A 17,243-nucleotide genomic window follows, 5' to 3' on the forward strand; every position below is an offset into this window, starting at 1 on the left:
TGTCCTAGGTGGCGTCAATTGTGAAACAATTTCACATTCTTTAATATAGTCGTGGAACTCAATACTAAGATACTCACCACCTCGATCGAATCGGAGCATCTTTATCTTCCTTCCCAATTAATTCTCCACTTCTTGCTTAAACTTTTTGAACTTCTCAAAGGTTTCCGTCTTGTGCTTGATTAAGTAGATATATCCATATTTACTATAATCGTCGGTAAAGGTTACATAGAAGTGGTTAGAATCCCTTGTGGTGGATCTGAAGGGTCCACACACATCAGTGTGTATGAGATCCAACAAACCCTCACCTCTTTCACAAGTACCAGTGAAAGGTGACTTGGTCATCTTTCCAAGCAAACATGATTCGCACATGTCATCTGACTTTAAGTCAAATGACTCCAACACTCCATCCTCTTGGAGTTGGGCTATGCATTTCTTGTTTACATGTCTAAGACGAGATTGTGCCACAAGCATGCCTTGTCCAAACCATTGAACGAATCAATATGCAATACATTATTTCCTAAGTTGTCTACAACCATCATAGTCTCATATATATCATTACAACGCAGTGCTTCAAAATGAAACTTATCATTATAGAAAGCATTTATAGAACCAATTTCTTTATTAAATGAAAATCTAAAACCTTGTTTATACAAACATGAAAATAAATAATGTTTCTCGCCATATCTGATGAGTAGAAATAATTGTTCAAATCTAACCCTAACCCACTAAAATGCATTAAAGAATAAACTCCAATCTTGGTGACAGGAGACACTTTTCTATTCCCCATGATCAAGTTTATCTTCATGTGCTCCACATCCCTACTTCTTCTTAGACTGATGAAGTGATAATCGAGTTAAAAGAATCAAATCAGAGTAATATCAATATGAAATGAACACGAGGAGTAAATATAATCTTATTTTAGTTCAATTATACTTTCAACGGTTTACAGAGAGTAAAATAGACAAGTTCTATCAAGACTCTTATTTAACTCTAAGTAATGTCCCTATTTATAGGAGACGTGAAAGCATACAAAAAATACTAAGGCATAGACATTAAGCTTCGTACAAAAGACACCTTAGTAAATACATTACAAAATATACGAAGGGTCCATTAAATAGACTTCGACTCATTACAATACAACTTCAACCCTTACAATCTCCCCTTTTGTAATAAAGTCGAATTCTCTCAGTTCGTGAGAATTTGTATAGCAAACATCATCACCCTTCGAATTTCAGTGTACCAAGAAATAATCTTCTTTAGCTCCTTCTTGTCCCCTTCATTATTCTTCTTGCAGTTATTCATACGAACAATAAAGTTCGTATACTGGGACATTGTGTACCTTTCAACTTCGCAAGCTTGGAACAAAAATCTTTTGGCTTTTCCACTTTTATCTTTTCCAACGAAGACCGTTCCAAATGGCTTTAAGCAAATCTCCCTATCTGCATACTTCTTCAATTATGATTGAAACTTTGTCGGTTCCATGGGATCTTTCACTTCTAATCCCTTCACAATTGCTAACTCCACATCAGTAAGAGCCAAACATTCATAGTAATTTTCCAAAAATATCTTGATGTGAGCAAATCCAAGTCAAAAAACTTCAGGATCAGTTTCTCGAAGATATGAAGCGTTTTTATCTCTTAAGAGCAATGCAACTTGTATAAAATCATACAAGTTCATCAATGGAAAGTCAGCCACAGTAAAATCACAAACTTGACCATTTGCCGTTGCCACATGGAATCGAATATTTTGCATCATGTTCTCGAACAACACAACCTTTTTTATGCTTATTACCTTCTTTATCTTCACTAAAGACCAAATCTCTTCTGGAGCTTTCCTAAGAACAACATGAAATTGAATTTTCATATAAGTATACTCATCTTCATTCTTGAACTTCTCACCAATCTTAAATTGAGGCATTATGAACATCATCTCGTTTACTGGAAAGTCAAGTTGGCTTGAATTTGTGTTTGTAACCACATAGCTTTGTTTAGGCTTCTTTTTGAAAGCATACATATGATTATAAGCCACTTTTACTTTAATGGTCTCATAATTATAATGTTTGCCTGGATCTCATTTATCTATTCCTGGAGGATCACTTGCACAATGGCTCATTATACTTTGAATTATTCTTAGCTTCTCGATTTCTGCTTCAGCTTCAGCTTTCTTTTCTTCTTTTGATTTTTCCACTGAAATTGATTTCCCTTTGTCTTTTATTGATGAAGTATCAACCACATCCTTTGTTTTCGAAGCACCACTCTGGCCAGCAGATGAACCAATTACAATCCCTTTTGAAATTGGCTTTGTAATTGGCACTGAAGTCACAACAGTTGAAGTAACTGGCCCAGCAGAAGAAATGATTGGCTTTGTTGATGGAAGTTTCAAAGAAATTTTTTTGCCAACAACCTTAACATCTTCATGCGAAGCTTTACCACTAGCCTTCGCATCACCAACCTTCCTCTCTCCTGCTTGCACCCCTGTGCGAACACGTGGGGCATCCGTTGGTAGGAGATTTGATATCTTTGATAAGGGAGCCAACTGCTTATGTAGAACAGCTTCAAACTGAGAAAATTTTTGAGATAGGAACTCTGGGGTGATAATCGAAGATGAAGTAGGCATGACCACATAGTCTTTTAATTCCTTTAATAACGAAAGAACCTCCACAAACTTTTGACTATCACTTGTAGAAAGTTGAGTAATTTGAGGACTCAAACTTTCGTACAACCTGACATACTTTGTGACAGCATCACAAATAATATCCACCTTCATATGTAGAGCTGCATAGTCTTGTTGAACACTAGCAACCTCTTTTACCATATCGTCACGAAGCTCTTGAAGTTTAAAATTTACATCTTCTCTAACCTTTTTCACATCAAGAACAAATAACGTATGTCTTTCTTTTTGAACATGTGTCAATTCCTTTACTGCCCCTACAAACTTCGAATTGAGAGAGTTCACTCTTAACTCAGTTGTTTGATCAGTAGGATCCACCTTCTCTAAAATTCTTGGCTCTGTGTCTTTAAGCATGCCCGACACTTTACTAACCATCAGACCATCAAGTTCCAAACTGGAAACAGAACTACTTCCCCCCATATCTTCTTGATAATGAATAATAGAATTCATCTTTTTATTCAGAATTTTAAACTACTTCATTGGCATAAGCATATGGTCAGGAAAGTTTTCTTCTTCCTCATCAAATTCTAAGGCTTCGAAAGTTCCTCCAAAACCTCCGTCTCTTCATTCTCAGATTCTTCCATGGGTTGTGGTGGATTAGTAGATTGTGATGAGAAAATAGTGGTGAAAGGTTGATTGATGATATTTTCAAAGGTGGGTGAATCAGTGGATGAAGTATTGGGTATGATATGTGGAGGTAGAGAAATAGAAGTACTAGTGATAGTTTCGATAGGAAGAATAACAGGAGTACCATGAACTGATTTTGGGGCTTCTTTGTGTAAATCTCCTTCACCCATAGTGACATTTACATCTGTATCAGATATGTGTGTAGGGATGTCTGAAGTTCGTGCCTCCTCATGAAATGACTTAGCAGATGAAACTCCGAGTGGTATAACTGTAGTCTTCTTAGGAGATGAAGGTTCTATGATAGGAGTAGCTTCAGGAGTTTCAATCACTTCTTCGTCTTCAGAAGATTCTGTTAGAATAACAAACTTTCGTTTCTTTGTCTTCTTCTTCTTTGATAAATGCTTGGCCATATCTTCAGCCCTTCGTTTCATTGACAATGGAGAAACAGGAGCTGGAACATCTCACATCAGAACTTCCTGATGAGTAATCTGGGGTTTTCGAACCGTAGCTGAAGGTGGAGATTTTCGTGAACCCCCAGACTACTTCTTATGTCTTCAAAAGACACCTGATTTGGATGGAATAGTTACCTTAGTGGATTATTCGATTACAGGCTCTGCAGACTCAATCAAAACATTCGAAACAGACTCATTTGGCCTCGTTTGTTTCGTTGGTGACTTTGGTTTCTTTGACTCCTTAACTGGTTTCTCATGAGTAATTGTTACATCCTTCTTTGTTTTCCTTGATTTCTTAGAAGGACAAGCATCTGCACTTTCCAATAACTTCCCCGTTTCAATTCTAGGATTAATATTCTTCGAATATGCGATTAATACAACATTGGTTGGATCAACATGCTTTAACATTGCATCAGGAATTCTTACAATGATTGGAAATACCTCAACATCATCCTTAACTTCTTTTGGAAAGGTATATTTTAAGAACTCAACAGCTTCTTCCTCATCAGACACCTCAATCCCTTCTTTAGCATAGAAATAACGAAGAATCGGACTCCAATACCTTGCACAAGAGATTCCATGAACGACATTAGTGTTTTCAACACTTTTCTGGAACTCCTTCCGCAAATGAGTAGACTAATCAACAGGAATATCATAGTACAATCCGGAAACCATGGTACATACCTCCATTCTCCCCTGTAACACCCATAGATCATGGCTAGTCAATTTAGAGACAATGAGCATCAAAATGACTTTTTGATGGAAGATTATTTAGAAGGATTAATCTTAACTAAGTTTTAGTATATGCTACAAGGATTTCGTACATATAAAGAATGCCGAAATCCGAGTTATAACGAAGAAGATATGACATGTCGAAGTTTCGCGACAGAACCGACACGACACAACACGACGTAAATAGTGAATTTACGTTAGAGTGATATTTAGCCTTAGCTATCTAAATGAACGTCGTAGAATACGTTAAACTGAGAGCGTGCATAAAAGGAACGTCCAAATCTGACTTCGTATGAGGAAGTTATGGTTTTTCTAAGTTTTAGCTTAGTAGTATGCAGCCCGAAGTTCGAATATGAGATCGACAGATTTCTAGCTAAAACAATCTAAATAAGAATCGAAGATCTCACCGATAGTAGTTCAATGGTAAAAAGCCAGATGGAAACGGACGTCAGATGAAGAAGTTATGAGTTTATAATGGAGTTTTCCTGTCCCGGCCTACTAAAAATAATATAATAAAAATTAAAGTCAAAATTATCCGACGAAGTCTAAACTAAAGTTGTAGATCTTGTTTTTACATACGCATGGAAAAAAAGAACATCGAAAGCGGAGCTTGTATGCGAAAGTTATGAATTTCTGAAGTTCGGGGCGCGAACCCCAACATTGTGTCAGAGTTCACGACGTGAACACAGTGTTCACGACGTGAACTCAGTTTTTATGACTTCTGGAGCCTGACAGACGCAACTTGTGATGATGCATGCAGTGACGATCAAGCCCACGATGTGAAAATCGAGAAATCAGCCCTATAAATAGATTTAAAGGAGCAGCCGGCCAAGGTTGCTAATTCACTCTTCCCTCACCCATATTACCTCGATTTACGTGCAAAGAAGTACCCCCGAAGCCCCGATATCATCCTGAGACCTGAAGTGAGTCCCGGCACTCCTAAGATCACGAGAAGAAAAGAGTTTTCTAGCCGAAACTCTGCCCACGAGAAGTCCGGTGTGTGAATCTCGGTTTCACCGAAGAGTTACTACTTCGAGAGCCGTAGTGCTGCCCGATAATCATCTTATCAAGTGAGTATATACTCCCTTTCATAAACACGATTTTAATACAAGTATTGGTTGAATGTATTGTTGGGTTTTGAGCAGTCTAACACTCCTATGGTGTACATGCAACCCTAGAAACCTTGGATCTATGTTTGACTAAGATACATGCAAAATGATTTTCCAAGGTTCATAATCCTATCTAGCATACATGGGGATCTTTTATTCTAATAGTTAGTAAGAATTACATACCTCTTTGTATCTTGGATTCCTTTGAAACCTTGTGAGCTTAACACCTCAAGTGTGATGCCTCAGATGCTTCACACAACACCAAGTACACTTGAAATAAACTCTTAAGAGAATAAGAACACTTAGTATTTTCGGCTAGCCCTCTTTTTATTCACTCTAGTTGCCAAAAATGGTGAAGAATAGCTTCTTTATATAGTATGTTACAATTAGGGTTACACCATGTAAACCCTAATTGTCATGACCTTTCATTTCCATGACTCATGGGTTATGTAACCCCCATGGAGCATCCATGGAGCATCTTATGGGTTTAACCTAACTTGATAATCCATGGAGCCTTGGCTCACTATATAAGTTATGGATGATTGACACAATCAACCCATATATTTAATTAGTCTTCTTTTGATCACATAATTAATTCTAAATTAATTATTGATCAATACTAACTATATATTATTATTCTTATTATTAATATATTAGAACTTATAATATATTAATAAACCATAAGTGTCTTATTTCTCTCATTTAGTCTATCCAAGTGCATGATGCCATGCAACCCAAATGGACCATGCCGGGTCGGGTCAAGTACATACCAAATATACTTATGGACTTAGACACTGTATCCAACAGTCTCCCACTTGGATAAGTCTAATAACTATAGTTGCAAGTATGACTTCAGGAACCGCTCAGCATTTGTAGCTCTTTCAAGGTCTCTCGGAACTGAGAAGACGATGGTGTGCCATTTTAGATAAGTGATCATATAATCCTCTGTTCTAGATATCAGTCGGACAAACACATGGAACAATGTCTTTCTATTGTCTAGCAGTTGTTTCCCGATTTCCGATTTGTTTGACATAGAACTTAATTGAACACAGCAATTCAGTTCTGACGGGGCCCGGTACATGGGTCAAAACAAAATCATCGAGGGGCCCAGATATCGCTTCTAATCCAAGAAGGAACAAATAAACTTCGACTCATATTTTTGCTCTACTACTTGTTAAATTACACACAAAGATACGTTTTATAACATCGAGTCACCAATGCATTTTCGTACAATCAATGCATAACCAAATCATAGGTAACAAATCATATGTATAAGTTTGAAGACTTGTATGATATTACCATCTCACGATCACTCGAGATAAATTCCATGAAGTGATTCCAGTGAGCGTGGGTTGAATCCAATACTCAGAACTTATGAGCACTCATGAGTGTTGTAGCCCCCTTTGTCCAACATCTTGGACCTCTACACACCAACCCATGATAGTCTTGATTCATATGTACTTCCAACATATGATTGACTGTGGAGAATTTGAATAATATGATATATATATATATATATATATATATATATATATATATATATATATATATATATCATAACATAATTATTTTGGAAGTCAAAACATGCAAAAATAAATAGTAGTAAATGATTGACAAGAGATAGTAACACTTAACTCATAAATAACAACTTTTATTTATCATCAAATGTCAATTACATTTTACATATTTCAAAAATAATCTAACTTCTAAAACTAATATCATCTCTTAGCCCTATGCTCCTAGCATGCTGAAGATGCTTAACCCTATTTAGTCCCTTTGTGAGGGGATCTGTCGGGTTCTCATATGATGATACCCTATTTGCCAGGAGAATTCCTTCTTCTATTCGATGTCTGATGAAATGATATTTTCTGTCGATGTGCCTAGATCTCCCGTGATCCCTTGGTTCCTTTGCTAAGGCGACTGCACTTTCACTATCACATAAAATTTCCATAGGCTCCTTAATAGCTGATACAACTCCAAGGTCTCCGATAAAGTTCCTTAGCCATATAACCTCCTTTGTTGCCTTACTTGTTGCTATATACTCTGATTCACAAGTGGAATCAACCACTGTATCTTGCTTGGAAGTTTTCCGAGTAATTGCCCCTCCATTTAGGGTAAAGACCTAACCCGATTGAGAGCGCAAATTATCCCTATCAGTTTGAAAGCTAGCATCACTATACTCTGCTACTTTCAAGTCATCACTCCCACCAAGGGTAAGGACCCAGTCCTTAGTCCTTCGCAGGTACTTGAGAATATTCTTTACTGCAGTTCAGTGAGCCTTTCCAGGATTACTCTGATATCTGCTAACCATGCTTAAAGCAAAAGCAACATCAGGATGAGTACAATTCATAGCATACATGATCGAGCCTATAACGGAAGCATATGGGACTCGACTCATCTCAACTATCTCTTCATCTGTACTCGGGCTCTGAGTTTTACTCATTCTGGCATTACATTGTATAGGTAATTCTCCTTTCTTGGAAATTTTCCATACTGAACCTCTTTAGCACTTTGTCCAAGTAGGTACTTTGACTAAGTCTAATTAGTCTTTTACTCATGTTTCTCAAAATCTTTATCCTGAGGATATAGGCAGCTTCTCCTAGGTCTTTCATAGCGAAACACTTCCCAAGCCAGGATTTCACTTCCTACAAGGTTGGGATGTCATTTCCTATGAGCAGTATGTCATCCACATATAGTACCAAAAAGCTAACTATACTCCCACTAGCCTTGACATATATACAAGATTCATCTTCACATCTCGAAAAGCTAAACTCTTTGACTTTCTCATCGAAGTAAAGATTCCATCTGCAAGGTGCTTGTTTCAATCCATATATGGAATTTTCAAGCTTACACACCCTATTAGGGTATTCTGTACTTACAAAACCCTTTGGCTGAGCCATGTCAACATCCTCAGCCAACTTTCCATTAAGGAAAGCGATTTTGACATCCATTTGCCATATTTCATAGTCATGAAATGTAGCAATGGCTAACAGAACCCTAATAGACTTAATCTTGGTCACTGGTGCAAAGGTCTCATCATAATCAGCTCTAGAAGTTTGAGAATAACCCTTTGCAACCAGTTGTGCCTTATAAGTGTGTACATTACCATCCATGTCAATCTTCTTCTTGAAGATCCATTTTCACCCTACTGTCTTACGACCTGGTACATTGTCAACCAAGTTCCAAACTTGATTATCATACACGGATTGTATCTCGCTATCCATAGCCTCTTTCCATTTAGTAGACTCAGGGCCTGCCATGGCTTCTGTGTAGCTGTTAGGCTCTTCTAGATTTATCAGTGTATTATCACTGATAAGGGTATCACCTTCTGCAGTAATATGGAAACCATAATAATGCTCAGGTGCATTCCTAACTCTGGTGGAACGCCTCAGAGGTATGGACTCTTCAGTCGGCTCAATAGGAGTTTCCTCCTCAGGTTGAGGGCTAGGGTTTGAGGTTCCTTCACCACTTGACTCTTGAATTTCTTCAAGGTCAACTTGCCTCCCACTGTCTCTTTGGCTTATGAGTTCTCTCTCTCGAAAGACTCATCTTCTTGCTACAAAGACGACATTGTCACTAGGTCTGTAGAAGATATAACCAAAAGATTTATGTGGGTAGCCGATGAAAATACACCTCTTACTTCGAGGTTCGAGCTTGTCGTGAGTCAAGCATCTCACAAAATCCTCACAGCCCCAAACCTTGATGTGGTCTAGATTTGGAACTTTTCTAGTCCACATCTCGTGAGGTATTTTGGCAACCTTCTTTGTAGGGACTAGGTTAAGGATATGGGCGGCAGTCTTTAAGGCATACCCCCAAAAATGAGATTGGTAGCGAAACTCGACTCATCATGGAACGAACCATGTCCAATAAGGTTCGATTGTGCCTCTCAGCTACACCATTCAACTATGGTGTTCTGGGAGGTGTCAATTGTGAGACTATCCCACATTCCTTAAGATAATAAAGGAACTCGTTACTAAGATACTCACCACCTCGATCGGATCGAAGCATCTTAATGTTCCTGCCCAACTGATTATCCACTTCTTGCTTAAGCTCTTTGAATTTATCAAAGGTTTCCGACTTGTGTTTGATTAAGTAGACATATCTATATCTACTAAAATCTTCAATAAAAGTCACATAAAAGCGATTATCATCTCTAGTGGTGGTTATGAAGGTTCCACACACATCTGTATGTATGAGATCCAACAAAACTTCACCCCTAACACAAGTTCCAGTAAAAGGTGACTTTGTCATTTTTCCAAGTAGACAAGATTCACAACTATCATCCGACTTTAGGTCGAATGATTCCAAGACTCCATCCTTTTGGAGTTGGCCTATGCATTTCCTGCTTACATGTCCAAGATGACAATGCCATAAAGATGCTTTATCTAAGCTAGTGGAAGAATCGATACACAATACATTATTTCCTAAGTTATCTACAACAGATACAGTTTCATACACACCATCACAAGGTAATGCATTAAAATAAAGAACACTATTATAGAAAGCATCAATAACACCACTTTTATTATCAAAACAAAAGGTGAAACCTTGTTTATACAATGCATGAAAGGTGTAACGCCCTGTTCTTAAATATCTATTCATGGGTTCCCGAGATCAAGAGTAAGGGCGTTTCGGTCTTTTATGGGTAATGGGTTTTATCCGAGAAGGTTTCGGACCGGTATATGTTGATAGAAGCATAGGGCTTCTCGCCACCTTCGTGTGGATGTAAAGTTCATCGGGAACGGGCTTAGAATAGAGGAGTTACGACATTTCGAAGATCTTGTCGATTATAGCCCTTAATGGGAAAACTGGATAGGAAAAGCCAAGTATGAGAATGGGACACGCTGGGTACGCCCAGCGTAATTGGGTAAATGAACGCGGGTCTGTGGGGGCGTACGCCCAGCGTACGTCCAGAGTCTTTAAACCCTAATTTGAGGGTGAGCCACTATATAAGGAACATAATGGCTCAAACCCTAGCCTCATTATCAGTCTCCCTAACCTCAGAGAAACCCTACAACGCCTCTCCCTTCCTTTTTGTGAGATTGACCTTGGGAAGCTCATTTTGGAAGGTTAAGCTTAGAAGAGGAAAGGAGGGAGTTGTCAAAGAAGGACTTGGGAAGTTGGAGCTTTTAGATCTGGAATAACATCATCTTCTAGAGCCCTTTTGAGGTATAAAGTCTCTTGCTTGGCAATCATATTGTGTAGATCTATGTGTTGTGAAGTTTTGACATCATTCTTGTCCCAAAAATCTCATCTTGATGCATGTCTCGAGTTGGCTGAGATTAGTTGTCCTTTTAGACCTTAGGAGAGGTCTTGAATAAGAAAAATAAGGTCCCAAGGGCTTTGGTTGTCTCATATGTGATATAGATAGGTCTAAATGGATTAAGACCTTGGATTAAGAACTTTATGGATGTCCCAGGTAATAAAGTTTGAGACTTTATGAATCCTAGACATATGTGGCCTAAGGATCTGAAGTTTGGGCTTAAGAGCTTAAGCCATTAAGAAGTTATATGGACTTGTTGAGCAGCGAAGTTACACCCCACGTAACAAGGGAGTACGCCCAACGTAGCGGGTCGGTGTCCCGATCCCAAATCGTGAAGCATCGTTGTACGCCCAATGTACCAAGGAGGGTACGCCCAGCGTACTCCCTCTGTTGAGTTTTAATTTGGGCCTTGCTTGTTTGGGCTGTCTAGGGGCTAATAAAGTTTGGGCCTTGATTCAATAGTATGGATGGAGTATTTTGGGCCCAATTATTATTATGGACCTTGGATCTAGGCCTGGTTGTAGAGGTGGGCCCAATTTAAGTAAATTGGGCCAAGATTGGGCTTTGTATGAGAATTTAACTTTGGCCTTGGCCCAATAAGTGGATATATGATTGACCTAATGATTATTTTTGCTATGTTGGCTAGTTCGGGATTTTCGGTGAGTCGGTGATTCGGGAGTCTGCTTTTCAAGTTTAGAGTTTCGGCAGTTGTGAGGTGAGTTATCCTCACTATATCAACAGGGTCTAAGGCACCAAGGTCGGCCCTTTATTGTATTGTAATCCGGGTATCATTGTTATGTTGTTGCATTGATATGTTTGCATCCTGGTAGTTACGATGGTATATGCTAGTGACCGGTTAGGTCGGTATCCTGTTTAGAGTATGTTATGTTATGTGATCTGCTAGATCGGTTTGATTGGATGTGAATTGTTATGTGATTGTATGTTTATGTGCACATGGTTGTTTGACTGGGGTTGGTTTGAGGCAGGTCCTACTTTGTGTTGTAGGCCAACATACCCAGGGCGGACCGGTTATTCTGAAGGCCCAGCGAGCGGTCCAGACAGGCTGTAGGCCCCACGAGGGCGGATCAGACGTGCCGACGCTCGAAGAGTGGACCAGGCCGACTGAAGGCCCAATGCGGGTGGACCAGTCATACTGTAGACTCAGAGAGTGGACCAGGTGAGTTGAAGGCCCGGTGCGGGCGAACCAACGACACTGCAGACTCAAGGGACATGACTAGACTCGGAGGGTGGACCAGGTGAACTGAAGGCCCGGTACGGCAGACCAGTCACACTGTAGACCCGAAATGGATGGTTGTTCTATGATTTGTTATGATATAGCATGTTATGCGTGTATGGTATATGTGGTTGGTATTTTTGGGGTATCTCACTAAGCTTTCGGGCTTACAGTTGTGGTTTAATGTTTTTTAGGTTCTTCAAGAGACCGTGGCAAGGCAAAGGTGTGATCGTACCGCTCCTCATGTTTATGTTTTATGTTATGGTTCTGGGAATAATCTGATAATAAATTTATTGAAAACCTTTTTGTAATAACTTAAAGAAATTGGGATGTTTTTGAAAAGTTTAAATTGGCTTGAATTTATGGTCGTTACTGTAACACCGTAAATTTCCAAAACAATTTTTCGCATTTATAAAAACATAATTCATCTGTAAATCATAAAAACATCATTGTTTGAAATTCAATATATAACATATAAAAATCCCAAGATCTCATATCATCAAAATCCCGTGTGTGCACTGATCAAGCCAGTGCCTTCCCGCGATCCTCACTAGTACCTGAAACACATAACACAAAACATTGTAAGCACAAAGCTTAGTGAGTTCCCCAAAACACCACATATAACACATATTAGCCACTCGAGGCTATAACTCTGTGGGTCCGTGCACCCAAAACTCTGTGAACCCTCAGGTTCTAACTCTGCAAGCATGCACAGCATAAATCACATAGAAGAATGCAGTGCAACAAACAATATATAAAAAAACTGTATCACATAACTCTATGTACCTACTCAAGGTAAAGTATAGTGAGAAGACTCACCTCGCGTATCTCGGTAACTCGTAAATACCTAAAATCACTAGTGCTCGATCTCCCAAGCTATAGTCCTCCTATAACACAATACATCCCTAATTAACACTTTCCTAATTAAGGTTGACTAACCCTATCAAGTCAACACCGGTCAACTCTGGTTAATGGTCAACAGTCAATCCAACTCGCCGAGTCTGGCGTGGACTCGCCGAGTCCCTACGAGGACCCAATTCCTCTGAATCCCTTCCGACTCACCGAGTCACTCACCCAACTCGGTTACCCAACCCGTGGTTCGAAATCCATGAACACCCCGTACCAACTCGTCGAGTCTGCCAATGGACTTGGCGAGTGCATTCCATGCACAACCCCAAACGACCTTCTGAGGTCAGATCTGTTCTACTAAATCATAGATCCAGTCCTTCCAAGCTTATTTATCACGTAAAGTTCATGTCTTGGCGCTCATATCACACCTAATGACTCATAAATGGTGTTTTGACCTCAAGCACAAAGATCCCAAACCAAAACCTCCATGGATTCATAAAAAGCTTGGACAAAGGGACACTCTGGACCTCCAAGGGTCCAAATCCAGAACCTAACTCGCTTAAAGGACCAAATGAGCACTAGATCTAGCCACAAAAGGGCTCAATAAGCCTTAAATCAATATGAACACCACCTCAACAGAAAAGGGTTCGAAAATGGTACCTCAAATGTGATGTTCTGGACCTCAGATCTTCAGGAAGTTAACCCTCTTGCTTCCTATTGGCTATAACTTCCTTTCCCTTGCTACACAACACCACCAAGGTTAACAGTGGCTCCTTCTCTCACTCCAAATGCTCAAGCTCGCTAGGGTTTCTCTCTGGGGACTGGTGAGCACAAATAACGGCTATAAGGCCCTTTAAATAGGCCCCAAACCCGAGAAATTAGGGTTTCATTAAACAGCGCAGACTCGCCGAGTCCACCAATGCGACTCGTCGAGTCCGGTCATTAATCCGGATGAGAAATCGCGTCTCTACTCTGCGAGTCTACGCACTAACTCGCTGAGTTCATCCACAAAACTCAAAATAAAATGAATAAATATAATACCTGAAATTCCGGATGTTACCATTCACCCCCACTTGAATCTGACTTCGCCCTCGAAGTCTCATCCCTGAAATAGCTCCGGATGCTGATCCTGCATCTCACGTTCTGGCTCCCAGGTCAACTCGGATGCTTTCCGATGTTGCCACTGAACCTGTACCAGAGGCACCTCCTTGTTCCTCAGAACCTTGATCTTCCGATCCATAATCGCAACTGGTCTCTCCGCGTAGTTCAGGCTTGCATCCACCTGAATGTCCTCTAATGGCACTACCACCAACTCGTCGGCTATACACTTCCTCAATTGTGACACATGGAAGGTATTATGAATCTGCTCCAATTCCGTAGGTAGCTCCAAGCAATACGCTACCTTGCCTACCCTCGCGATTACTCTGAACGACCCGATATACCGGGGCCCTAGCTTGCCCCTCTTCCTGAATCGAATCACTCCTTTCCAAGGAGATACCTTCAGGAGAACATAGTCAACGACCTGGAACTCAAGATCGGATCGTCACTTATCCGCATAATTCTTCTGGCGGCTCTGAGCGGTCAACAATCTCTATCTGACCCGCTGTATTTGCTTTGTCGTCTGCAGCACAATCTATGTACTTCCCATCACACGTTACCCTACTTCTCCCCAGCAAATGGGGGCCCGACACCTCCTCCCATACAACAGCTCAAAGGGCGGCATACCAATGCTCGAATGATGACTGTTGTTATAGGAAAACTCCGCTAAGGGTAAATATGTGTCCCAACTTCCGCCGAAATCTACCACACATGCTCGAAGCATGTCCTCGACCATCTGAATCGTCCGCTCACTCTGTGCGTCAGTCTGCGGGTGGTATGCGGTACTAAAATGCAACCTCGTACCCAACTCCTCATGGAATTTCTTCCAAAATCTAGAAGTGAAACGCACATCTCGATCTGAAACAATCGAGATTGGCACCCCATGTCGCGATACCACCTCTCTCACGTACAATTCTGCCAACCTCTCAGCTGAAGAGCTCTCACTGATGGCAAGGAAATGAGCGCTCTTCGTCAATCTGTCCACAATCACCAAAATTGCATCGACACCCCTAGTAGTCCTTGGTAACTTGGTGATAAAATCCATGGTGATCTATTCCCACTTCCACTCGGGAACCTCCAATGGCTGCAACTTGCCATGCGGACGCTGGTGCTCAGCCTTAACCTTGAGACAGGTTAAGCACCTCTCAACGAACCATGCTACATCTCTCTTCATACAGGGCCACTAATACTCCTTTTTAAGATCTAGGAACATCTTAGTGGCTCCAGGATGGATCGAGAATCTCGATTTATGTGCCTCCTCCATCAAGATGGTACGCGTTCCTCCAACAAACGGTACCCAAATCCGACCCTGGAATGTCATAAGCCCTCTGCTATCGGTCACGAACTCCGTCACCTGCCCGATAACTCGCTCTCTCTTGCGGTTCTCCGGTCTCACTGCCTCAGACTGAGCCCCTCTGATGGTGTCCAATACCGGAGTCATCATTGTCAATCTCATACAAATATCCCGAATCGGGGCGCTCTCTGCTCTACGACTCAGGGCGTCGGCCACCATATTAGCCTTGCCCGGGTGGTACAGGATCTCGTAATCATAATCCTTTACCACGTCCAACCATCTCCTCTGAAGCATGTTCAGATTCTGCTGATCCATCAAATACTTCAAACTCTTGTGATCCATGTATATCGTACACCGAACCCCATACAGGTAATGACGCCAAATCTTGAGGGCGAACACCACAGCCCCCAACTCTAGATCGTGGGTGGGATATCTTGCCTCATGGGGCTTCAGCTGCCTCAATGCGTATGCGATCACATGCCCCCTCTGCATCAACACCGCGCCCAACCCAGATATCGATCCATCACAATACACCACGAAGTCCTCTAACCCCTCTAGAAGAGTCAACACCGGGGCTTCGCATAATCTCTGGCGAAGAGTCTCAAATGAGGCCTGCTGCTCTGGGCACCAGCTGAACACCACACCCTTCCAGGTCAATCTGGTGAGAGGAACAGCAATCTTAGAGAAATCCCTGATGAACCTCCGATAATAGCCTGCCAACCCTAGAAAACTCCTGATCTCACAAGGAGATTTCGGCACCTCCCAACTCATTACCGCCTTGATCTTGCTCGATCGACCAAAATCCCCTCTTGGTTAACAAGGTGACCAAGGAACTACACCTCTCGTAACCAAAAATAGCACTTGGAGAATTTGGCGTAAAGCCTCTCCGATCTCAGCACGCTGAGGATCTCCCGCAAACGCTCCTCATGCTGCTCCCGAGACTTTGAATACACCAAAATGTCGTCAATGAACACAATCACTAAATGATCCAACATTGGTCTGCATACCCTGTTCATGAGATCCATGAATGCTGCAGGCGCATTGGTAGCCCGAATGGCATCACCACGAACTCGTAATGCCCATAACGAGTCCTGAACGCAGTCTTCTGAATATCCTCCTCGCGCACCCTCATCTGATGATATCCAGATCTCAGATCAATCTTGGAAAACCAAGATGCTCCCTGCAGCTGATCGAACAAATCACCGATCCTCGGCAAAGGATAACGGTTCTTGACCATTAACTTATTCGGCTCCCGATAATCTATGCACATTCAGTGCGAACCATCCTTTTTCTTCACGAACAGGATCGGTGCTCCCCACGGCGAGCTGCTTGGCCGTATAAACCCCTTCCCCAGTAGCTCCTGAAGCTGCGAGGGTAACTCCTGCATCTCTGGAGGTGCAAGGCAATAGGGCGCCTTGGCGATAGGTGCTACCCCCGGAATCAAATCAATGCGAAACTCCACCTGCCTCTCGGGAGGCACACCTGGTAACTCCTTAGGGAAAACATCCGGGAATTCACACACTATCAGGACCTCCTCAACCGCACTCGGTCTCCCTGCACCAACCATCGTATCCAGCACATACGCTACAAAACCACTACATCCCTGCTGTAGACTCTGCCTCGCTCTAGCAGCCGAACAAAACACTGAATCGGGACGGGTACCCTCGCCGTACACAGTAAGAACTCCCCCACTTGGGTCTCGTATAGTCACCAGCTATCGCTTGCACTCGATAACTGCTCCAAATCTGCTCAACCAATCCATGCCTATGATGACACAGACGTCCCCCATTGCAATCGGTACCAAATCAATAGGAAACTCTACACTGAAAATCTCGAGTACACATCCTCGAATCACCTTCGTCGCATATACGCTCTCTCGTTGGTGATGGAAACTCTCAGAGGTCGACTCAACGCC

This window comes from Lactuca saligna, chromosome 6 (genome assembly GCF_052625555.1).
Source record: "Lactuca saligna cultivar CGN05327 chromosome 6, ASM5262555v1, whole genome shotgun sequence".
Lineage (NCBI taxonomy): Eukaryota > Viridiplantae > Streptophyta > Magnoliopsida > Asterales > Asteraceae > Lactuca > Lactuca saligna.